The sequence below is a fragment of the Lepeophtheirus salmonis genome, chromosome 13 (assembly GCF_016086655.4).
Source record: "Lepeophtheirus salmonis chromosome 13, UVic_Lsal_1.4, whole genome shotgun sequence".
NCBI classification, from domain to species: domain Eukaryota; kingdom Metazoa; phylum Arthropoda; class Copepoda; order Siphonostomatoida; family Caligidae; genus Lepeophtheirus; species Lepeophtheirus salmonis.
Window position 1 is genome coordinate 9,531,629 of NC_052143.2, and position 26,327 is coordinate 9,557,955.

The following is a 26,327-nucleotide window of genomic DNA, read 5'->3' on the forward strand; positions in this document are numbered from 1 at the left end:
AAATTAACAATAAACTGTTTGTGAATAATTTGTATAGGGAAGTATGTACTAATCAATTTAGTATAAAATTACAATAGTCCAGTTATTAGAGATGGGAACTAAGCTTATACTCGCATCCATATGACAGACCAATGTAAGGAACAGCCTCAGGGTTCATGCCCCTCTCCCAGCGAGGAATATTTTTAAGGGTACCTAATTGAGAAGTAAAATAACTAATTCAAATATGAATTCATATTTCAAAAAGGGATTGTCTCAATGTGTCTTTGATAAAAAAGGCCGTATTAATTTATTTAAAAAGGATTTACTTTTTCTAATGACAAGGTCATATAAAAAAAAGTAAATTAATTTTATTTTCCAAAAAAAATATGTATAATACCATAGATTAAAAAAGGCCGTTCGTGAAAAATATATGTAAATGTCGTCGCTGAAAAATGGTTGAGAAAAGACTGAATTCTATTTTCTAGAACATTTATTTTAAAAAAGAAAAATATTCAACGGGGTTCTGTTATTTATTTTCTAAACAAATACAAGATCTGAAATTCCCCTAAAAAGAATGGAATATTTTTTTGTAAATATGTAGTGTAGGGTTGTCAAAATCTATACTTTGCCTTCCCTCTGAAAATCGTGTTACTCCACGTCTTTGTGAGCCTATAGGATTTCATACAATTTTTTAAGAAATTTTCTCACAATCGTTTCAATTTTTTAAAAGAAATATAATCAAAGTAGGACTCTTTATAACCAGAATACGAGGTTGGATCAATAACTCTGTGACTTTTTGAACTTCAGGCCTCTTAACTGGAATGGAAACACGACTCTGGTCAACAAGCATCCATCAGTTGACTCCTTTAACATTTTGAACTAGCTGCGTCATTTAGTTTGTGTATGTCAGTCGTTCATAGCAGGCCACAGCGTGAATTGTGGTGAAAATAGTAAAAAAAAAGTGAATTTGGTTGTGATCATCAAGCATTATTTTTTGTGGCAAAAAACCACGGCTGAAAATAAGGCTAAGCTTGATCAATACTTACTATGGGGACTCTTCAACATCAATTTCAATTGGTAAAAAAAGTGAATTTCGGCATAGCCGTATAAGCACGAGAGATGCCGAACGTTCGGGATCCCAGTTGAATTTGCTACACCCTAAAAAATTGAAAAAATTAGCGATATGTTGTTGTCTGATCGGAGATTTTGTAAGCCATAGGCATATCACATGGCTTAATTGTTTCTGTATTGAAAGATCACTTGGGTATGAGAAAACTATATTCAAGATGGATATCACGTTTCCTCATGATCGAACACATACACAATCGTATGAATACTTCAAAGGAGTATTGGGCATTGTTGAATCACAATAAAGAAGATTTTTTTTTCTCCGGTTTATAAGCATGGACAGTCATTTCAATTTTTTCATTGAATATAAAGTAATTTTCTAAACTATCAAAAACTCAGTTACATACATCATTATTTAATCAATTGAATATGTGGTAAAATGCGTATAATTTTTGGTCTTGCTTTCTTATTTTAAAGAAAATATCAACATTTTCAATGTGCTTGATTTCGAATCCCGATCGTTCCTTGAAAAAGAAAATATACATATAATAATATGTATGGCGTGTGGCCGTTGTTTAACAACGGATATTGATTATTTTGAGATGGCAAACCTCTTAAACCTGGACTGCTCCTTTGTTAGGACAGTGAGGAAGGAAATTGAAGGGTGCCATGATGATATCAAGACTCTCCTCCAGGCCACACTACAAAGAAAACGTTGACCTGCTTTTCAGAGTTTTTAAAAAGAAAATTTCAAAAATGAAATTTTAAATATTAAATTTAAAAAAAAAAAAAATTTCAAAATCCATAATTATTGACAGAAAATTTAATTTCGTGGAAAAAAAATTGAAAAATTAGATTTCAACTTGTAAATTTTTTCATAAAATTTCAAAACAAAAAAAAAATTGAAAAAAAATAACCAAATTCAACAGTTATTATTACAAAAAAAAAAAAAAAAAAGAAAAAAATAACCAAATTCAACAGTTATTTACAAAAAATTAAAATTAAAAAAATCTAGTAAAAACCAAAATTCCTTGAAAATTCCCTCTTCCCTACCCCCTGCGGATGCCCTTTCCCATAGACTTCTTAGTTTAGGGCATATTTGTGCGTCACAGTAACAGATCCCCTGCAACACAAAATCCGAGCTGATGTCAAAGATCTGAAATGAATTCCGCAATCTGCAAAAAAGAAAAGAAAATGCTGTCATTTAGACCTTCTCCTCTTTCCAAGGTAAAGTCCAAGTCGTTATTTGACTTTCATTTAGGATTGGTTATTATTCAATTGTATGATTAGTTTAAGGTGAAAATTAATTTAAAAAATATATTGTTGGTTGTTAAAGAGAGCATATACTGTATACTGACGGAGACATTTAATTGCTGAAATGTCTTCTTATACCTAATTAATCTTCTTCTCACTAATATGGGGGGGAAAGTACATATTAAGCGAGTATTTCTTTTAATAATCCTCGCGAATATTACCTATATCGCCTGGGCGGATGTAAATATATATTATTTGTTTATTAAGAAACTAAAAACTTTTTAAACTCCTCCTATTCAAATTTTGTTCTTTATCCTCTGACATTGATACACGCCCCCACCGTCTTTTGGTAGAGATGCCCCCTCCCCCTCTCTTCGTAAATTTCCGTGCTTTTTTACATTTAAAAAATTATCTAAAATAATAAGTAAAAAATTGAGAATATATACTCAATAACTATGTAGACTACTTGACAAGAAAAACTACATAATTAAAAATTGATGATTAAGGAGTCTAAGAAATATATAACCACTTCCAAATTATAAAGTTTTAAATCCAATAAATATGAACAAAGCCCCTATAATTTTTTCAAATTCCACCAAGGCTTTAAAACCAAGTTTTAAACACTTATATAAGCGGAAACACTTATATTCATATTTTATTTTCATGAGCAGGAATGTCGCTACGGGAGGGTGTGGTAGGGGTAAGCCCCCCAAAAGAATATGCCAGTCAGAAATATGAAATGTTTATTCAAAAGTTATTGTTAATTTCGTACTATCTTCGTTTCATATAGGCCAATCTTTATTTCTTCAAAAAAAAAAAAAAAAAAAAAAATAGTAGATTTGTTTTAATCGGTCTAACCTTAAAAAAAATATATTTTGTTGCTTTTTTATCTCTTAATTGTCATGCAAAAAAAAATTCTTCATAGCTGACAAAATGAGCATTGGTTGGATGTAAGTAAGTAAAATTAATTACACTTTGTAGAAAAGACAGCTTGTTTATTCGGAAATTGTTTGTCTTTAAAAAAAAAAAAAAAAAAAAAAAAAAAAAAAATACGTTATCCAAAAACTAACATTTGATAAGGTTATTAAAAAATAATTCGTTTCTAATGATGAAAAAAGTCCTGTAAATTTATACGCCACAAAGAAAAATCTTAGTCCTGAACAAATCTATAAACATTTAAAAAAAAAAATATTATATCCATACCTTAAACAGATCTCCTTAAATGGATATTTTATTATTTGATAGAAAAAATTCCACATAAATAAAGTCTATAAATTGAAAAAAATATTGTCTCTTATTTTTTTAATGATTCCCTATAACGTAATCTCCAACCGAAGACATTTTCCCATTTGAAAAAATGACATTTTTTTACGAAAAAGTATAAAAATAAATTATATTAGTAGGAAATTATCGTAGTAATTTATCAATATAATTATATACCATTTCTATTAACAAAAACTCCTCTTTTTCACGAAGGAAATTAAATAAGATCCTCTTAACTAATTAGAACAATGATGCTAAAATAGATAAATACAAGTTTTTAATGAGGGTTTTAATTTTGAATGACATTATTGTTGTAATTTTAGGGATTGAAATAAATTATCAGTAGGAATTGGACTACCACTGGCTTAAGACATAAGACCCTTGACCTTTGATAACAAGGCTTGTGTCATTTTTTATTTTTTAAGGGTGGGGGGGACAGAAAATGCTTAGAAATTAGTATTAGTAAAAGGAGGGATAATATTATCATTATATTTAAAATATATATATCAGAGTAAATCCATGATACATTTTAACAAATACAAGGATTTGACTCAAATTTGATTTTTGAGATTATTGACAGAAGATAAGCTCAAAAATAAAATTTTGAATTTGTAACTCAATCCAACTCAATCAGTTGCAATTAAATAGCTAAAAAAATATAAATGTGTATTTTTTACATATTTTTGTTTTGAAAAAAAAAAGAAAAACAAACCCATGACCTTTGTTTTTTACATTAATTTTTTCTAGGTTGATGATTTTTGATTTTTTTTGAAATTTTTACAATCTATAGATAAACTTCTTTTTAAAAGTGCAAAGTAAAAAATTCATGGATCAGAAGTAATGGTGTTATTTATATAAAAAATAGAACACAATTTATAAAGTACAAAAAGATTTGATCCAGATAAAAATAAAAAAATGTACAAAATTAAATGAAGTTGAGATGTTTATAAGTAACACCACGGCCAGTCCTTAATATATAAATTTTCCACTCTACACGTTTTTTTCAAATTATTTTCTAAAGTTTTGTCTTTTAATGGTAAAAGTTTCAAGTATTAGCTTTTCAATTATAACTGCAAATCATTGTTTTCGTTTACGAAATATGATTTATCAAAATCCTAATTTCTTCATTAAAAAAAAAATTTTTTTTTTTTTTTTTTTTGAAGGGGGTTGTTTTTTGGACTTTTTTGTAAAAAAAAATTTCTAAAATCGACAACTATTGACATAAAATTAAATTTCAAATATTATTTTTTTTTAAAACAATTTCAAAAATCAACAGCTCTTTGCAAAAAATTTAATTTTTGCATATCTACACTTATTAACAAAAAAAAAAATTGGAAATAAATTTCAAAAATGAAATATTGAATTTTTTGAAAAAACAATTCAAATTTAAAAAATTTGGAAAAAAAATCAAAAATTATATTATCCTGACCCAAAAAATTATAGTAAAAAAAAATCCTTGAAGTGGACTCAGAGTTGAATTCAAATGCAGATTCAAAATTTCATTGTTGAGCTAGTCTTGTTTAAATAATACCATAAATCAAATTTGCGTCAAATCCATTTCCTCATGAAAATGTCTTATGGATTGATCCATTATAGTTCAATTTTACCATGCATATAAATAATTACAACAAATGTGAACGGGAGTATTTCTTTCAGAGAAATATAAGTTATCATCCTGACGATCCATCGAAGAATGAACAAGAATTATAATACCAAAAGTTTTCTTCTTTTCTTATAGGATAACTGTATTTTCCTCGACAAAACTCCCCTCTCTACCGGAATTAATATTAGTATTAACTGTATAAATAAATTGCTACTTTAACAAGGGTATTTATATGTATTAATCATTATTATTAAACACGTAAACAACGGTTTTAGAAATGTACACCTTATTACTAAAACCTCTGCACATATTAATATTCAAACCTTTAAAAATTTTCTTTTCTAAATAAAGAGGTTCTGTGTATTAAAATGTATCTTGTTTGAAGGAAAAAATGATTCAAATAAATATATTTGTAATGACGTAATTCTTGGTGATCTAAAATTTAATTTATCGCGGCATTTCACTCCACAGATCGCTCTATGTTGATCTGTTACTTCTTTACATTGAAAAAGATATTTGTAAATCTCTTTTAAGTAAATTTTCTATTGGTCTGTCTCAAAAATTATAGACGTCGTATACAATGTGCATAGTAAATCACATTTAGTTGATTGTTTTAGTTGTAAAATATTTTTAAATGATTTCTTTAATTTCCTTCTCGTAGCAATTTACTCCTGTTGACAAAAAAAAAAACAACGAGTGAGATTTCAAAACCTTAGAAAAAAAATAGTTTTGATAAAATTGTCATTCAATGTGGCATGTGTAAGCTAAATTTAGTCTATTATCTGCAAGGTGGTCTGACAGTATGTAGTTTGCGGGCCCTACATTACTTTTTAATTTATTTTTCTTGCCTCCAAAATACAATTTTCAATAGGAATTCACAAATAATAAATATGTATATTAAACAATATTATCATTTCGGGTGTTGTATTATTTTTCCGCAAGACGCTATTGATCGTTTTATAAACAAACTAATACAACTAAACAAGGAGGAATGTCCCACTCCTTGTTATTAGAGCATATATGATTTTACTATTTATTTCAAGTCATATATTTTGACCTTTATAGCCATTTTTAATATTTTTGAACATTTAAAAAAAATTAAAAAATCTAAATTTTATAACTTTATTTTTCTTACAAACCCTCGACTTCTTATGACATCAACTTTGGATATATCTCTAATTATGCGTTTATTAGTGCTTAAAAACAGAACCCAAATAAATTTTTCATCTGCATTTGTTTTCGAGTATCTGTTGGTTAAGTCATTTAAGTGGAAGAATAAAGATTTCTCAAAAATAAGTGGTTATGTACAGGATGTTTCTCCTCATCGCAGTTTTCGGGAACGAGAAAAATCCGTGTTATATCCGTGTTAAATCCGTGTTACATGAAATACGCAGTACGAGGACTTTTCCAGTACTATTCACGTAAAATAGGAGGAATTATTTTTCCAAGTCCACTTTATTTTAATTTTAAATATGGTTACTGAAGGATTATTATGTTTAACTTGGTTCTTTGAAAAAATTAAAGTTTTTCTCCGAGGTATAATTTGATCGAATAACATTTTCCCCTTAAACAAAACCGAAAGTAGCTCTCAGAAAAAGAAAGATCAAAATTATTCCCTTCAAAATATGTTTAACCCCGGTTTTCTTATTATTTTTTTGTTTCAGAGCAATGATTTTTTCTTAGTCAGAAACAAAAATTCTTTCAGTTTTGGGGTGGGGGTCTACAGACTCTCCATCCTCCCCCACTAGACATCCTTGGGTAAATAAAATATTTTAATTTTTTATTAATCATAAATTACATATTTAAAATAATGTATGCCAGACAAGATACTTGTGAAAGGGTTGTAAAATTTTATCCTAATCGGATATTTACTAGATTTTTATCCGCTTATTTCAATACTGTAACATTTAAATGATCGGAACTTATCCAAATATTTATTCAAAAACCTTTTAAGTTCCAAGTTTTTATTTTAAGCAATAATCAAAAGTTTTAAGTCTAGGTATCAAATCAAAAACTGAGAGGACATTATCCCCTTATGCAAAATCGTATAATTTTATAATATGAATATATATAGGGTGAGTATGAACGAACTCATCAACAACTAAAAAAAAATCTTTTTTAACTAAATATAAAGTTGTTTATAATTAATTATGATAATATACCAAACTGTGTTATGAGGAGAATATATTTTATTATACGGGGAGATAGAATAATTCCAAACACATAATTTGAAACCGCATAATGCGAACCCCCTGCATAACATAATTCTCAAATCATATTCAACTATCTTAAGGATCTTAATAATCTAAACATCTTACAACCTGTGACAATCTCAAAATATGTGGAGATGTGATCAATGAACAATGTGAGTGTTTTCTTTTGATTAAAAGTTATCAACGTAGAAATCAAAAGTTTGAAAAATAAACACGTCACCCTAGAGGCTTTTCCCTTCTCCTAAACTACTGATTTACTGAATTTGCCGCTATTTCAATTTTTTATAAAGGAATAATTTTGATTTTTTCTCAAAGCTATTTTCGACTTTGTTTAATTATAAATATAAAAGTGGATTTTTTTTACTTTCCATATTAATTTTATATTTATGAGCTTTAAGCTACAGAAACGATTTTTATTTCAAAATAGATCCTAATATTACATATGTAATGATTTCAAATGAATTCATGTTAGATTAATTATTACAATTCACAGTTAAGGAATAAATAAATCCGTTTTTCAGACAGCCGTTTGTCTGAAGTGTAAAAAATCCTAATATTATTTCTATAGTTTAATGAGTTTTTGAGATCAAATCAATATTTTGAAGAAAATGTATTCATTTTTAAAGCCTTATTTTGTAGGATATCGGGACTTTACATGCATCAAAATCCAAGTATTTAATAAAAATAACAATTTTGTATATTTTAAACCTATTAAATCCTTATTTATTTGATGAGGTCAATGACTTTTCTCCATATTAAGTAGGATTGTAGGTAATTAGCAAAAGTAGGTCATTGTATAGGATGAACCTCCCATTAATAGCATGCATTATCCTCATAAACCCCCACCCATTTTTTGTCAAAGCTCTAGGCATGAGATTATGAAAATAAGGCAGGAAGGTGGAATCCTATCCAATAGGAAGGCATTAGAAGACATGCTCCTCCCATATTGACACATATTTCATTTCCAAATTCGCCACCTCCTCCGAGTATTTTTTTCTTCTTGCTTATTGTGGTTGGCTCATGCAGAGATGGATTTGATGTGGTAGTAAGGCCTAGATGAGCAAAGTGGACGTTTGTGAGACTGTATTTTCTTAACGTCTTACTTTTTTCACGACCTAATTCGTTCTTAAAGATTATAGATACAACGGAGGATACAGTGTGTTAATTGTGCAAAAAATCTACCGTGTCTCTTTTCAGGAAATTTGGAACATTGTTCTATAAATATATATATTTAAACCTAAAGGACATTTTGTAAAGGATAAATCACTTCAAAATAACATTTATCATCAGTTAACACAAATTTGTGTTAAGAAAACGATAATTTTTTTAATGAACAACTCCTTCTTTTTTTTAAATGTTATTAAATATGGAGTTGTCATATTTTGAAGCTCAAATGAGTTTTAGAAACTGACATTTTTTATTCATCCACTCAATTTCATGGGATGTTAATTTAAAGAAAAAATTGTTTCACATATTATTTCAATAGTTAATTTAAGAAACTTCGTTTGAGCTTTAAAACTTCTTTTTATATTATATATATAAATATGTAAAATTAAATTATATTTTTTTATTTTAGAATAAAAGAAAGTAACTAAAAGTTCATAGACTAATTAATTATTAATACTCATATCTTCAGTTTGATAAAGAAAATACGCTGGTTTATTTGATCCATTGAATCTTTAATTCTTTGATAAAGAAAATACGTTGGTTGTTTTGATCCATTGAATCTTTAATTCTTTAAAACTATTTACTCATTGTAGAGTCGAGTTCGTATATTTTTGTTGAAGAAAAAAAAGAGATATTTTTCGTTTATGGTTTGTTTTTGGAAATAATTTGTGGATCATCCACATTTTTTATATAAGATTCTTTTTTCTATGATAAAAAATAAAGTGCTTCAAAATAGTCTATATTAGTTTGTTTCTCAACTATGTTGTATTCCAATATCCAAACCAAATTTGTTAACTTGAATATGGGCACTTACTCTCCTCATCTCTACTTAAAAGCATAATATGCATGATTGGGGCCCCCAGGCAGGTTGTCACATTTTTTATATCTTCAATAAATAGTAAAAAAATTTCATTTTCTATTAACAAAATTTTAATACATCAGAAAAAATAATGCGTTGTTCATGGTCCACGCAACGGGGGGGCGATATGACCACTACACGATATGAGAATTTACAATTAGGTTTTAGGGAGAATTAGTATAATTTAGGTTTAAGTTTGATTTTTGTTTTTTATCTTAGATTTTTTAATAATACAAAAAAAAAAAAGATTTAAATCTTTTTTTTTTTTTTAAATTATCTTTATTACATATTTTTCTATTTTTTCAGAAAATCCCTAGGTCCTTATTGATTAGGGAGACCAATGGTTCTTTTTTACACCACCCTCAAAAATTGATTTAACCCATTTCACGAATTTATAAAAAATAATTAAAATTAATTTTTTTTAAATTACAGTCCACATTCAAAAACGGTTGATTTAAAATTTGAAACATAAATAATAGGAGTTAATTTACAAATGAATATTTTGTTCTGGTTGGCCTACAATACTGATTTTTTTTCTATTTTATTGCGAAAATAATCAATAATATAAAAAATTTATTGTTTACCTATTTATATTTGAATTTATTTATTTCCGTTTTTATACAATATTATCAAATTATTATCAAAGGATTCTTAACTTTTTAGTAATACACCTCGATTAAGTTACCCGTGAAAAAAAAAAAAAAAAAAAGATTCAAATCGATATTGATGTTAAAATAGATCTTTTAGAACCAAATTTTCTGTTTTAAATGGAACCCTAATCCTTTTCACGTCAAATAAATTCCTTTGGCGTCAAAAAAATAATAAACTTTAATAATATAGTGATTTTTTAATCCGTAAGTTCCATTTTTTCTTAAGCTATGATCTCAGAAGTTTTATTTATTGATTAATTGGTTATTCACGATTTAGCTAATTTTGACAGTAATTTATACCTGATTGATAGATTATTATTGATTAATTAATAATAATTAAGGTATATATACATTGACTAATTTAATGCAAATTTACTATAATTTATTAAATCATTTATTGACTTATAAAAAGGATAACATCCTTCTGATTGACGTAGATGGATCTAATTTCAATCTAAGAGTTAATTAATCAAATGTAGCGATACTTAGAAAGCCACAAATAGATGGATATATTAAGTATTGAGTAATTCGAGACCATTTTATTAAAGAAAAAATTGGAACAACATAATTTTATACCTACTCGTATACTATATTCATGTTAATAGAAAAACTGGCCCGGGAAAAATTACCCGTGAAAGATTGCTATTCAGGAAAATTGCGAGTGAGAAAATTGCCTTTATTTTGTTCAAACTTAAAGATGAATAATTACACATTATAAATTCGGTTAATATTATTTATGACAAATATCTAATCATATTTCTTGGTTCCATCCCCCAAGGGAGTACCTTCAACTGTGAGTAATATTATTGCAATACAATTTATTGAAATCTATCCAATCTTCTAGACTTCCACACCCAACCTAAGGCCTTAAACTATAGCTTGGTATTAGAAGGATTCCTTGGATATATTTGAGGAATTGGTGGTGGTGGTATTTAACAATCTCACACTACTCCTGGGAAATCCGAGGTTGGAAAGTATTCAACCATATTTAAGAGGCCCAAAGCTATTTATAACCCCCCTCCTCCTTCTATATTTCAATAATAATATTACTCACATTTGAAAGTAATTATTTATAATGTGTTATTATTCATGATGAAGTTTAAACAAAATACGGGCAATTTTCCTCTATAGCAATTTTCTCCAAGCCAGTTTTCCGTGCACGTTCATGTGACAGGCAGCCCATGAATCAGTGTGCCAATCCCATGATAACCTACTCCATCTTAGATTATCATCACGGTTTACAAATAAGAAAGCTTTGATGAATTAGAACTTAGATAATTATGGACTTAGGTAGTTAATATATCACTCAATAAATTTACTCAAGCTCATTTTTTCTTTAATTTGGTGAAATTGTTGGTCTAAACTTTTTATGAAAGATATGTGCATTTAAAGGTATTTAATAAATATTTTATAGTCCCTCCAATGTAACATTTATGAAAACAACATAGCTGATAAACTTCCTCAATCCTTACTAAATTCAATTTATTATTTATAAATTTTTTAAAAATTTATATGGAGTTTTTCCTACGGATCCAAGTAATTATCTTAACTTTATTTCATGTAGTATCTTAAATTATACATCAAATCTTCTAGATGGTGTCAAACAGTGGCATTGCAAGTCCCTTTTTATTATTGGGGGGAGGGGGTATTGAGCCTCTCTAAAAGTTATATATTTTAGCATAATGATCTTGAATTCAAAACATAAACAAATTTTTGATTACTTTGTATCCTTTTAAATAATTAATCATTTATTCCTTTAAAAATGAACTGATTTTATAGCTTAAGATACAGAAATGATTAAACTCTCCGTTGTTTCGAAATTGAAAGCTAATCAAATAATCTTAAATACTTTGGCTACTTAATAAAGATACTAAAATGATTTGATTAGCCCCAATATTTTAATAGCATACATCATTGATACAAAAGAAATCATGTTAGATATTTAGTTTAAAAAGTTCATTGTTACAAGTCACTAATCCTTTTAAATCATGAGTTTATCGAAGGAATTTGAGGATGATATCCAACGGATTAACGCTCTTTTTGTCGTCTCCAGTCCTCAGTTTTCCATGGAGAAGGTACGTCACTCACATGATTTGTGTAAAATAAAAGAGGAAATTCGGCAGATCAAGAACGTATTGAAGCCACTTCGTCGACAAACCCCACTCTGCAATCTGGATCAAACTTTTTTCAAAGTCCTTCTCCGTTTACAAAAAGAAGTATTTCAAATTGAGTCAGAGTTTAAAAGGATCAGCTACTCTTTTCGAAGCCCTTCCTGCTATTCGCATGGATCATGTAGAGACATGACAGAGGAACAAAGTGCTTGGAGCTTGAATAATGAGTTCACAACAAATTTGATTAATCGGAACAAGGAGAAGGAAGTCATTCGGCAAAATTGCATCAATAATTTAAAAGAAAGGCTCCGTGAACTCTCTGTAAAGATTTTTATTTTACAGGATTATAAATAGATGTACAGACTGCAAAAAAAAAAATACTCATTTAAAGTTCCTATTGGTCAAAATATCTCTTCATTCTATTTGATGTTGAGATATTTGATCAAACTAAATTATTGGTTATTTATGTCTTTTTTGTCTCATTTAGTTTAGTGAAAATGCTTATAAATTGTTTAATAAAGAGAAAATTTATGTGAAACTGTGTAGATTTATTCAAACTTGAGATATATTCATCGGGTTAGAACTTCACAGGAAATCCCCATTTATATCAGTAAAGGATAAATAACAACAGCACGTTTACATCTATGAACGTGTCCCGTTATAATATTGGGAACTATTCTAAGTACATTATCTATGTCAAAATGAGATATTCCTTACTTAGTGTGCTTAGGTTTGCGGCCCAGTAGTTCCGAGAGAAGGAAATGCACTTTCCGAATATGGACTTCACCCAAGATTCCTAGCTCAGATGGAGTAAATGTAAAACTATAATGTTTACTTATACTTAATCTGTGAAACTAACTCCATCTACCCAATTAAAGGAACATTAAAAAAAGATATTATTTCCCTTTCTAAAAAAATAAGAGGTTTCGTGAAACCAAATTAAATTTCAGGGAAAATATGCAATACATTATGTCAGTGACTAATATTCTTCCAAAATTTTCCTTTTTCTAACAAATTTGTAGTGTAAATAGTTGATTGAACAAAATATATTTAGAAATTAAAGGAATATAAGTAGCTTATAATAATATCAAAGTATGTCCATACAGTTGTCACAAAAAGTTAAACACGACGTATAAATAGAGCTTTAAATGATGACAAGATGTAAATTTGAAATAATATACAGTTATTTTAAAACAATTGATACAATATGTATTGTCCAATTCTTTTTATTCTAAAAATTGAAATAAAATAAGAATCAGACGGAGTCAATTATCAACTGTCGCCTTTATTAATTATAATATTGGTCAAGTGAAAGTAGTTTGAGGTAGGAAGGGAAACTTCCTATCATTTTAAAGGAATATGTATTCAATTATTACACCAAACAAGCAGTTTTTCAATGAGTACCCAGTAAACATTTCGTTGCATATAGAGAGAAGCAATATGGCAGCTATGAACTTGTATGTTTTCACAGCATTTTACCCCTATATGCGAGTATTATTTTGCTATCAGTTAACCCTTATTAGTAATATTATGTACAATGGTGAACATATAGGTAAAAGTATTTTGCTGAGCCTTTCAACACTGGGGAGTAGAGTTGAATAAAATGTCACTTAAATGCTCGGCATACTATAGGAATCAGGTTATAAACATAGAGGGACCCACAACAAAACGTGTCATACCTAGTTTTAGAGATTTTTCTTATTTTTCCTAAAAAAAAATTAACATATACACCTTTTTTATGTCTAATTACTCCGCGAACTTTAATTGTTTTCTTTCTATTTTAAGCAAACTATTTTTTATGAAGCGATTTACAATTCTATGTAATTTTTTCTTTATTTTCATAGCTCTAATACATTTAAAATTTATTTTTTACAAAAAGTTATTTTTGGTAAACTTCCAGACGTCTTTGGTAAAATACAGACATGATTAGGTAAACTTTTGTCTATGAAGTAGTAAAATTTATCGAAAAATTGATTGACTGATATACCTATTATTGGACTTGCAAAATGGTGTTTTCTAAATCACAAATTTAGTTGTATAAGTGACATTAATAACTAATTTAAATATGGCTACGGATACTTTCTTTTGTCAGCTACAACTCTATGTAAAAAAATCGAGTTTAAATAATTTTAATACATTTGAATTCGATTTTTTTTTAAATTCGCCTTTAAAAAAGTTAATTTTCGTCAACTTTCGGAAATCTCTGGTAAAATATGGGTATGAAACCAGTAAACTAAATAGCAATTTTTTTTTTTTTTAAATCGATCGACTGACATAAACATTATTGGACATGCAAAGTCGTGTCCACAAACACTAATAAACAAAATATGAAATATTGAAGAGACGCCATGACGTCATCTATAAAAAACCTTCAATCGAAACTGTGATGTTATATTATTAGGAAGTAATTTTTTTTAAATCATAAATTAAAATTGTCACTACCCACTTTATCTTAGATATTTATATTAAATACAATAATATATTTATTAATTTATATTTGAGATATAACCTTTTGAAAGGTTGCGTTGTAATACAATTAGTAAAATAAACGTGAACAGATGTGGTTGGTTATAGGATGTGGCATCTACCTATACATAAACACAAAATCCAAAAAACACGTGACGTCATTTTTTGAGGAGGCATGAGAACAAAATTCAATTTCCTGCTTCGAAAAAATGCAGTATTTATCCAAGAAATATAATTCTTTTTTGTGTCAACGAAATTGTACACTTAATATATGTACATTGTAAAAACCTATTCCTGGATTGAGTTATTTTTGATTTTTTTAAGCTATCTAACTATAGTTATGCGTGTTTCAAAAATTGAAATTGATAGTATGAAAAGGGTTATTCAACATTGGAAAGTGATGGGAAAAAGTTTAGAGGCTTTATGATTATCTAAAGCTAAAAAATTGTAAGAAATTAAAGATAGCCATTGTAGATTTTGTAATAAATTATTACATGATCCTATGGAATAAATTTGGACTATCTCTATTAAAAGATTAAATTAAGTAGATTGTTATCTCACAATAGATTTCTTAAAAAAGGAAAGGTGTACATTAAGGTATCTTTTTTTTTTTGTTCCAATACAAGTAAAAATAACCTTAATAAAATAAGCAAAAAGTTTATGTAAAAAAAATTGCAAAGAAAATTTATTAGGAGTCATTTTCATAAAGAAATGCCTTCTGAAATCATATGAGGCCAAGTGTAGCAAAGAACAAGGCAATATATTAGTATCTTTTTACTTTAACTTAGTATCAAATGTAACAAAATTATTATTATTGAAACTTAGATCTAGAAATGTCAGCTAACAAGTTTTTTAAAACATTATTATTTCTATTAAATAATGGCAGGAAAATTCCTTACGCCAATTTTGCTAGACGGGGATTCTACTTGACACTAATTCTATAAAACAAAGTAGTGAAACGGGCCTATTAGCTTGAAAAGATTCATAAATTTACTGATATATTTTTGCGCCATGCAAGATGTCGCTTTTTATGATACCACAGATGACGTCACTTTATAATTGTGTGTCATTTTTCTGAGGGGTATTTAACTTTTTTCGCTTTGTAAAATTTACCTTGTTAATCCCTTTAAAAGGGATTATTCATGAAGGTTTGCGTACTAATATTCAATACTCCTTGCGGACAAAAAATGAGTCGATACGACGCACTTTTTATACAAATATTGATCACGTGGTTTTTGTTTGGCTACTTTGTTTCTAGCTTTACCTGATACCACACCCGTGATAAGTACTATAATAAAGTATCCCATCAGTTCCTGTACGCAGTAAGTTTTAATCAAGTAATTAATTAATATGGAATATCATTCTTCGATTGATCTTTGGATACTAATGCGAATGATTAATAAAGTTGATAGAGTCAATGGTATTTGCAGAATGAGTCAAATGGATTTGGAGTCACATAATTCAAATGGTTGAATTTAGAACCAAGATCACAAAATATTATTCCAAACTATAAATTAATAATTTTTTTTTTTAGATTTGTGTAATTTTAATGAAATTGCAAAAGTTTATTTATTATTTTAGGGACTGAGAATATAAATTTAATTTCTAGAGTAGACTCTAGAAATCCTGGGACCGGCTCTTTAGCTATTTTGAAATTTGCAACTCCAAATCATAGATAAATGTACATATTCTCTCTGTTCCACACCGACATGTGACTCTACCGATAAATAAAATGATTTTCATCCATTTCAGCTCATGAATATGGAAGTAGAACATTGATACAGGCTGATTGGTATTTTCAATTGCTTCTATTTCGGCAGCAAATATAAGAAAATTGTTCATCCCAATGAATTAATTACATTATTAATGGGGTAATATTTCGTATTATTAGAATAATACTTATTCTAATTCCAAATCCATTCACCTCCGTGCGTAAATATATGCGGCTTTACTTAAGTCCTAGCTCAATTAAATGTAACTACTTACTGTAAGTTATATTATTTCGATCCCTTTAAACTCATGAAGTGGGGATATGAATAATGTCTACAGGATGTAAGAAAATTATCATTGTATCTTTCAACCTCGGACCTTTATAAAATAATCCTATATCCTGTTATTCAGATCATTATTCCTTTGATATCGAGTTACACAGACTTCTGATATAAACCGAAAAAATATATGTGTTGTACGTCAACATATAAGCAATCTTGAACAATTATCAAGAAAAGGAGACAATCCCAGTTATAATTTTTTTACTTCCAATATTTTTTAGATATATTTGACTCAATTATATTATTTTTATTCAAATTTGGGTAATGATTTAACATACTCCAGAATTTTGGCTATAGTTAAGAAATTTATTTTGATTTATGAGACGGAATTTTGCATTTTCCAAAAAATTTGAAAAATTACTCAAATTCATATCTATTAACAAAAAGTTAATTTTTTTCAAAAACTAAATTTGAAATTTTTTGAAAAAAAAATTCATATATTAAATTTTTGTGAAAAAAATCCAAAATCTACAGCTATTCACAAAAAATTAATTTTTTTTCAAAAATCCATAGCTATTTACCTAAAATTAAATTTTAGGTAAAAAATTTGGGAAAAAATAATCAAGTAAACTACAAAAATCATTTATTTGGGTGGGCGTTACTTTAGCCCACCCCTGGATATAGCCGCATTCAAATCAAATATGTCAACATGAAATTAAAAATTCTAGCAAGTCCGATGACATTATGTTCCAACCTTGTATTTCTATTGATTGTGAAGATCATTTTGGCTACTTTAAGAGCAATTTGCGGCAAACTCACAGGGTTAACAAGAATAATTTACAGATATAAATTGACGATAATTTGCCCAAGAATACAAATGTACTCACAACTCAATTTTGATACAAAATAATTCTAGCTTGCTTTTGTTTTGATAGACAATATATTGTGACTATTTTAGTTTTCTTTTTAGAAGTAATTATATCAAGGAGACAAAATTAGCCCACTTTGTCTATAAACAAAGTAGTTGTTGATCGACAATGACAAACATATTTATGGCGTCGGAAAAATTAAGACAAACGCTTGGGTTTCAACGGAGCTATTTTATCGATAACAAAGAATATTTATAATTGATATTAACAATGTAAATTTAGTTGACCCCTTGTAGATATGTAGTATAGGTGGGAATATGTATCTGAATATAGCAAGCAGCCATTAGAGGAACGAAAAAAGCACAAATCCAACTCTTTTTATATCTTGGACAATGGACATAATATAGAATGAAACTATTACTCCCAAGAATATCCTTTATTCTACTCCTGTTCGAAAAAGAATCTTCATTGTTACTCTACATCTTTCAAAGACACACGCATGAGTTATTTATTAATTTATATTTAGAGGTTCCCTTCTCAAGATCATTATATTATAATGGAAACATCTTTAGAAAATAAAAATCATGTTCAGATTGCAGCTACAAAGAGTTACTCCTGCTTTCTAGGGTATATTTTATACATTTCTAGTTATACAATATCATAAAATCAATTGTGACATAATCCTTAGATATTACACTAAGTTTTTTTTTTTTTTTAAATAGGGTGGCACGCCTTCCCAAGGGGCGTGGAGTAATACTTGAAGGAGGGGGATTCTTTGTATTGCGATCACCACATCTGTTGTATTTTTTCTTTCTTAAAAATATATAAATTTCGTTATTACGAGAGAAGGAGGTGCAACGATTCATATGTCGTTTTGAGGGGGGAGCAACTTCGTAGAGTTAGAGTTTGAAAGGCCATAGATTATTATTTTTATCACTACTAAATATTACTTCATAATAGTTTAACAGGTCAACTTTCAGAATAATGCATACGAGTATAATAGGTTGGAGAAAAATTAATTTTGTAATTCCCGCCCCTTTTTTTAAACAAAGGATATCTTGCTCATTATTGGTCACATTGGATTTAGCGTTGGAAAGGGGTGTGAGCGTATACTGCAAACGCTTTTTGACAGTATTGCGCTTGAACAACTCAGTCATGAGTTATCGAGCGTCGAGTATGGAGGTCTCAATGTAGGAAAATACGCCATATTTAACATTTTTACTACCCGAAAGGAAAAAAGGCGTCTAAAGCGGCCAAGAAAATTTTCGTGTAGTTGAATGATGTTCCCTCCACTGACAGACCTGTTGTAAAAAATGTGGATAAAATGATGGAAAATATACATATAGAACGGAATGTTAGCATTTGTAGCATCCCCCAAGAGCTGGACGTTGATCATAAAACCGTTGTTTTGGACCATTTGCACAAGGCTGGATACAAAAAGAAACTCGAATAGAAGGGGAATTGTATTTCATGAAAACAACCCCAGGCCGCACACATCTTTGATCACGCAACAGAAACTCCAGGAGCTCAGATGGGAAGTTCTTATACATCCACTCTACAGTCCGGACCTGCCATCAAGAACCTATTACTTGTCTATGGCCAACATGCTTGGGGGTACAAATTTGGTATCAATAGAGGCCTCTGAAAATTAGTTGGTTTAAATTGTATGACTGGAACACTTCTCATAAAGTGAAAAATACAAAATTACTTTTCTTACAACCTAATATGTATATTGATAAACAAATGAATGTGAAAATTGACTCGATCCTCGTGAGTCTAAATTAAAAAGAAAAGTATAAGTTGGCAACTTTAATTAAGGACTTATATATATACGCTGAAAAAGATCACTAAAAACTATTGTACTCTTTGCTTGCCAATACGTTTGAGTAATTAGGGATTTCAAAAATGTGGAAATCCTCGAAACATACATTTAAAAAAACTAAGTATTGGTAAACAGCAAGATACAAGTGCATTTACAAATAATGTTCTTTCTATTTTAAAAATTCAAACGAATTAGCAATCATGGAGCACTATTGTTTTTATATAGATTTTTTTTATTAGATATGTCGTCTATCAGTATTAAAGTTGACAAATTACTTTGAATACTATTATTCTTTTGATTTACACACATGATAATTTAGACAATTTTAGCAACATTTACCTTTTTTTAAATGTATGTAGGTGCATCTGCATTTTTTTTTGGGGGGTAGGGGGTCTTGGTTTTTGGATTTTTTTGCAAAAATTTCAGATATTAAATTTTTTGCAAAAAAAAAAGTCAAAAATCCACACCTATTTAGAAACAGTTTAATTTTTAGGAAAAAAATTTCAAAAATGTATTGCTTTTCTCGAAAAAATTAAAAAATTCCACAGGTGTTCTCAAAAAATTAAATTTACAAGTGAGGCAATAATGAAAATCACATTTTGTGTAATATCGAAGACTTTAAAAATCAGTTACACCTAGTTCAAAGTACAGTTTTGTTACAGTTGATCAATGGATTTACCTATATTAATAATTATATACATTTGAATAATTATTCACTGGATAGTCTCAATACTTGGAACTAATGAGCCCATAAGCTTGTACTTGTCTCTGTATTCTGAGGAATTAAAACTTGTTTTGGGCTCAAAGCTAAGATTCGAAATTTTATTTGACTTAATACAATTTGATATCAATCATTTCAGTTTTTTTCTCTGGTTATCAAGTAGAATTTTCAAAGTACTTTTTATGGTGAAACCAACTCAATTCAAGCTAAAATAAATAACAAAATATTTGATATATAAAAATTGAAGATTGGTTGTGGATATGTATTTTGTTTTATTTTAACTAATTCATCTACTGTACAAAAATAAACACATGACTTAAATCCAGAAATAAGTAGTTATGGACATGTAGTGAACTCAAAAATATCTGAATTCTCAAACTACTGTACTTGATGAAAATATTGAAGGACTAGTGGGGAAAGACTTGAGACTCGATATCAGAGAATTTGGACTTTGCTTAAGCTTACAATATAAGGATTTTTTTCTTACCTCAATAATTTGTAAGTTTCAAGTATTTGATCCAAATCCCAGTCAAGTCTCAAGCGAATAAAGACAAATCACAAATTAAGTCTGATGTTACGGTGGATATGCTTAATCTTAAATGATAAACACTTTGTGAGAAAAAAGAACTTGAGACTCAACTCAAATATCGATACCAAAAGCTTGGGACTTTTCTAAAACTTCCAGATAAGGAACTTTTCCTGCCTCTGTAATTACGAATAGGATTAAAAGGCTATTTAATGGTATACTTCATAATATTCATAACTTAGTGAGGAAGTACATACTAATAGGCCTAGGCTTTCCCGCCTAGTTTTAAACTATATTCACTTATTGGGAATATTTACTATAAATTCGAATAGATTTTCAATAGTTGACTATGTATTTCTTAACTCATTTAAGGTAATACCAGGGCACAGAAAATTGTTTTATTATACAAAAGTGATGTAAAAAGATTGAATTCATTGCAATGTCTCCTAAAACAATTTTGAGCTGTTGTAAAAATTAAAACAATTTTGAGCTGTTGTAAAAATTAAAACAATTTTGAGCTGTTGTAAAAATTAAAACAATTTTAAAAATTAAAGGAAAGTTTGCTATTAAAAGAAGAAATGATCGAAGTAAGTCAGCCTTGCTAATTAAGTAGATACATCTCTCAATTTAGTTATTGTAAGTCTTTAATTGGAAATAAATATAATTTAAAAAAACACAAACAACCCTGGATTTTTTTTTAACTATCTTTCAATTCACAATTAATTAATTGAGTACTCCAGCACTTTCGAGTATTTCAAAAGGGCGTAAACCTTTTAAATATTTAATTTTCCAATAAAAGATAACAAAGAGTTTATTAACATATGGCTAGCGACATTTTTTTAATAGATAAATAAAATTAACAAAATGGCAGAATTTGGATATTATATATTAAAGTTTTCTTTCATTAGACAATTAAAATGACATTTTATTAAATTGAAAAAAATAGTTTCTCTACATACAAATATTGAAATTTTTCAAAGCATTTTTAAGCGATTAAAAATAATCTTTTGCCCACATTAGCGACATCTTATATACATTTATAAGTTTATCTTTGGTGGTATAACATATAATGGTCAAATAGAACAGTCAAAAATTTAGCCAGTACACGTTTAAAACCAAGCAAGTTTCTTATGATATTTTCTGAGGCTTCCCAGGTTATTCAGAGGTTTTTATTTAACTCAAATAAAGCCTCATTCCCTTTCTCTCTTTCTATGAATCTCTCCTTCTCCCTCCTCTTCTCCTTTCCCTGTATCTATTTTCTTCTACCTCCATTCTTTGTTTCTATTTATCTCTACAATGCAAGTACTTTCTGATAGTTATTTATATTAAAAAAGTTGAGTGAGTAGATATTGGATGTTGTTCAACTTTATCGTATCTGAAAACCTTTGCTCTATAAATAAACAGGGGAAGGGCCGAAAATCAGTTGGTAGTTTGTCAATTCTTTATTCAATAATAATTGGTAGTTTTTCTTAGCTAAACAAAAGCTAGTTCTAGCAATTAACGTTCAAAATATTGACTAGGAGAGAAGAACTGGATAAATCGAGAGTTGAGAACAAAATACAATGAACATTTCTGTGTTTGCGAGGTAATATAATTATTGAAAAGCTATATATTTTTAGAAATATCTAATTAATTCTTAAAAGGAGAGGCTCAACATATGTCCATAATTTTAATCCTACGTTTATTTTAACAACGAGAAACATTGTATGAACAAACGAAATAGAGTTTGAAGGAAGGCAAATGCTGACTATAACACCAAGGGCATCATCCTCACTGTCAAGCTTTGAGAGGGTTTCTCTGCTAAGTCATTGAATATAAGAAAACCTAGTCCGTCCTCTAGGAAATCTTGGGCAAGAATTTCCTTCACTCAGTGAGGGCACTGAAAATGGAGGGTGTAGTGGTCCTTCCAGAACGACAATAAAAAAAAAAAAATAATAATATGAAAACTTGCACCGCCTTGCGCAAAAGAAAAAGCAAATTAACGTAATAGGGGAGTAGCCTAGTAGGTCTCAGGATCTCAACCCCATAGAAAATAATAATCAACTTACAAAATCGGCAAGGGATCAAATGTTTTTTTCCTCCCCTTCAATTCATTGAATTTTCAATGCTATTATTTGGAAGGGAAAAAAAGAGAGATGCACCTCCCAAAATCCCTGCATGGACACTCCTACAGGAGCTATGAGACCTCCTCCATACTTCAACTACTTCCTACCTCTTTTATGAAAAGTTGCATAAAATGCAACTTTTCGTTCTTTCTTTTTATGCATACGATTTTAAATACGCGTTGACGTGATAAAAAAAACAAAAAACTTATGTACCTAAAATATGTAAAAACAATCATCAAGTTAAAATATATGTACATAAAAGAAGTGAACTAAAATCCCGGGTAAAATAAAATCTCTATTGACAAATTTATATTTATATGGAGTCAAATGGGTGTATTTTAGTTGTCTGTTTACTCCACTTCAGTTTCAAATAGTATAAAATTTTATTTTATAGCCCGTAGTATGGCCTATCAAACTGTTTAATTTTATTAAATTTATATAAATTAAATGTATATTTTAGCGGTAATATTTGCTTTTAATATTAACAGAGACACACTAAAGCTCCTAAAGCCTTAAGAATAAAAAAGGTAGATTTTCTTAAAATAAACAAAGTTTCAAATAATATATAATTTTTTTTAAATTAAAAAAATCCACTACAATTCACAAAAAAATTTCGAATAATACATTTTTGGATAAAAAAATTAAAAGATCCACAGCTGTTCTCAAAAAATTAATTTTTTTGGAATAAAATATTCAATTATTAAATTTCTAATATAAAATTTAAAAAAAATCAAATATTAAATTTTTTGTAAAGAAATTTCAAAAATCCATAGCTATTCACAGAATTTTTTTTTTTTTTGAAAAATTGAATTAAATTTCAAATATTTAATATATATTGGAAAAAAAATCAAATATCCAACTTTCTATTAAAAAGCAAAAATTATTTAATTAGAGGGGGATACAGCCTCTCCATCCCACCCACCCCGGGACACCCCCGTTCACTCATCACAATTTCTTTTCTCCGCCTAAAAACCAATTTTTTTTTCAAAGTGCATCATTTTTTTTAGTCATGGTCGAAAAAACAGGGACACCTATTTGACCACATCTATATGCCCATGTGGCCACACTTGACTTTTTTTTTCTTCAATAATAATTTTCTACAGTATTTTTCAATTACAAACTAATACTGCCTTGGTGAAATGGACACCCAAGACATGTAATGTTAGCATGCAAACATGAAAAATTTAAAATATTTATCTAATTTCCTAGGAAGGAAAATCCTCAAAACGGCAAAATATACACGCATTAGATCCCAGCCTACTTTATTTGAAGTTGGTTAATGAATGTTTATGAACAGATTAATATGGATACAATTTATTAAAGAAGGCCATAAGAAAAGAAAAAAAGAATATAAATTTGATAAATATCACTAAAAAACCTTTTTAATATTTTTATTTTCTCAAGTAAAAAAAATTCTCGTAAAGAAAATGTTTTATTTATTAGAATGCTAATAATAATATTTGCCAAAATTTGAATGCTTCTCCTCAAAAAAATAAACCTTACGCCCATCTGTTTAATTAATTAGGTCGTCTGAGATCCGGACACATCTATCGACCATCATTTGATATCAGGGGCGTCCGCAGTATTATATATATTTTATTTCCTTTTTTTTTGGGGGGGGATGAGGGACTTGGTTTTGGAATTTTTATTTGAAAAGTTTCAAATATTAAATTTTTGTATTTTTTTTTTTCAAGAAACACAGCTATTCAGTAAAAATTAATTTTTTTTCGAAAAAATAACAAATTAAATTGTAAATAATAATTTTCTAATCTAATAGCTATATTCCATTCAAGTATTTATTTCACAAAAAGTTTGTTCCCTTAGAGACAAGATTTAAAAAAATATATATATGGTGTATATATTAGTATGAACGTTTTCCCCCCTTAAAATAACATCTTTGAGAGAATGAGATAAGAAAAATCCCCTCCTTAACGAAAATACGTTGTTATGCCAGATATTTTTGCCACATGTGTTGATATTTGTAAATAGTTCACTTATCGATATGATGTATATTCCCAGGAATGAAATATGAGTAAAATATATATATAAACAAAGTTTTTCAAATCAATATTATTTACAATAAATGGATATGTTATCTACAAGTTGAAGCCAAAAAATGAGATATACCATTTTAAATGAAGAACTTAGAGTTGTTAGAATGAGGATACTGAAGTAATTGCCATTAAATTCTGAGCACTTTGAATTTTAAACTTGAACAAGATACAATTTATTAATTAAAAATAGAATTTCAACAAAATTAATACTGTAAATAGATGTGCCTCTGAGTGCTGTTAATAATTTATGTAGCAACCCTTAGTGGCAATGATAGCTTCTGGGCGTTAGCGGAAGGCCTTGGAACCTGCTACCGACGTAGTTCTCTATCATGACGTCCCAGTGCTGGCTGACTGTGGCTTTGAGGGCCTCTGTATTTTGGTGACGGACACTACAAGCCTTCACCTCGATATGCACCCAAAAGTTTTATTCGAAGGGCTTGCCATCAAAGCTTTAGGGGGACCAGAAGTGTTAAAAAAAAAGTACAAAAGGTTCATTCAAAATAGTCTTACAACAAAGGAGATGGGTTTATTTCATTGCTGGTGCCAAAATTGCATTTTTCACCCTCACAAGGCTCTTGGATAGTCTGGTGTAAAACCACGGGATTTCTTGCATGGGCCTTTATGTACTTGAGGAGATTGGTCTGGACTTTTTTTTTTTTTTTTTTTTTTTTATCTCCTTGAGATCCAGTTTGACTTTTGTGAAAGAGCCCTTCTTCCTTTCCAACGTTTTAGACTGGCCGACGGCTCAGAAAGTGATCCTGGAGACACCCAACTGTAAGGAGTGTACGAATGGAAATTCGTGGATCACGTCCAAGGGTTATTTTCTCGACTTGTACGTTAGCTAGAGTGTTCAAGTTTGTTATATTTTGTGTTGTAACGGATTGTTTATGCTTTAATATAACAAAATGGTAATTAATTTCAATTACTCAACCTTCTTCAATTATGGAATTAGTAACTGCTCAGATTTCAATAGAATAATAATATATTAATAATGTATTTTTGGCTATTTCTATAGAAATGACTAAAATATTATAGTATTTCGTAGGATAATATAAAGTTGGAATGCCCAGGGTTACAAAAGTATATTAGAACCATGTAAATAATTTAGTGGATCATAATGAAATGATTGTATCTATGAATAGACGTTAATAAAATAGAATAATCAATTTTAAAATTTGTAACTGTTACAGGCAATGAGTAGTGGTGGCAATAAAAAAAAATGTTGCATTAAAAAGAAGAGTACGGCTTTACCTCGTCATCACAAAAATACCATAGAAATAAAATATATAAAAAGATGGTGTGAAAAAGTAATTGACGCCGTCCAAAAAGAAGAGATCGTTGACCAAATCTTTGGAATTGTAATAGTTAGATTTTTTTAAAACATAGAAGGCGCTTCAAATATTTTTTTTTTTAAATTATTGATTACTATAATTATATCAATAATTAATTTTGGGTACTACATATCTGTAGATACGCTTTTCTTATAATATTATGTACTTAGATTACAGTATCGAATAAAATATTATGGTGGATTTTATTATATATGTAATTCATTTTAAAAATTGTGGAGAAATAATATAAAGATGATGGATGGTCTTGAGTTACC

At 28.6% G+C, this 26,327-nt stretch overlaps 3 long non-coding RNA genes across 3 annotated transcripts; 2 read left to right on the forward strand and 1 right to left on the reverse strand.

Moving 5' to 3' along the window:
• Positions 1-9,420: 9,420 nt before the first annotated feature.
• On the forward strand, positions 9,421-12,705 carry LOC121127908 (uncharacterized). The gene is made up of 2 exons (XR_011783437.1): positions 9,421-11,592; positions 12,060-12,705. It is a non-coding gene; the product is annotated as an uncharacterized lncRNA (long non-coding RNA).
• Positions 12,706-24,445: 11,740 nt separating this feature from the next.
• LOC139907114 (uncharacterized) lies at positions 24,446-25,363 on the reverse strand. The gene is made up of 2 exons (XR_011783439.1): positions 25,232-25,363; positions 24,446-25,170 (listed from the first exon to the last, which is right to left on the reverse strand). It is a non-coding gene; the product is annotated as an uncharacterized lncRNA (long non-coding RNA).
• A 57-nt stretch (positions 25,364-25,420) lies between these two features.
• LOC139907113 (uncharacterized) lies at positions 25,421-26,258 on the forward strand. Its single transcript, XR_011783438.1, has 2 exons — positions 25,421-25,553; positions 25,912-26,258. It is a non-coding gene; the product is annotated as an uncharacterized lncRNA (long non-coding RNA).
• Positions 26,259-26,327: the final 69 nt, after the last annotated feature.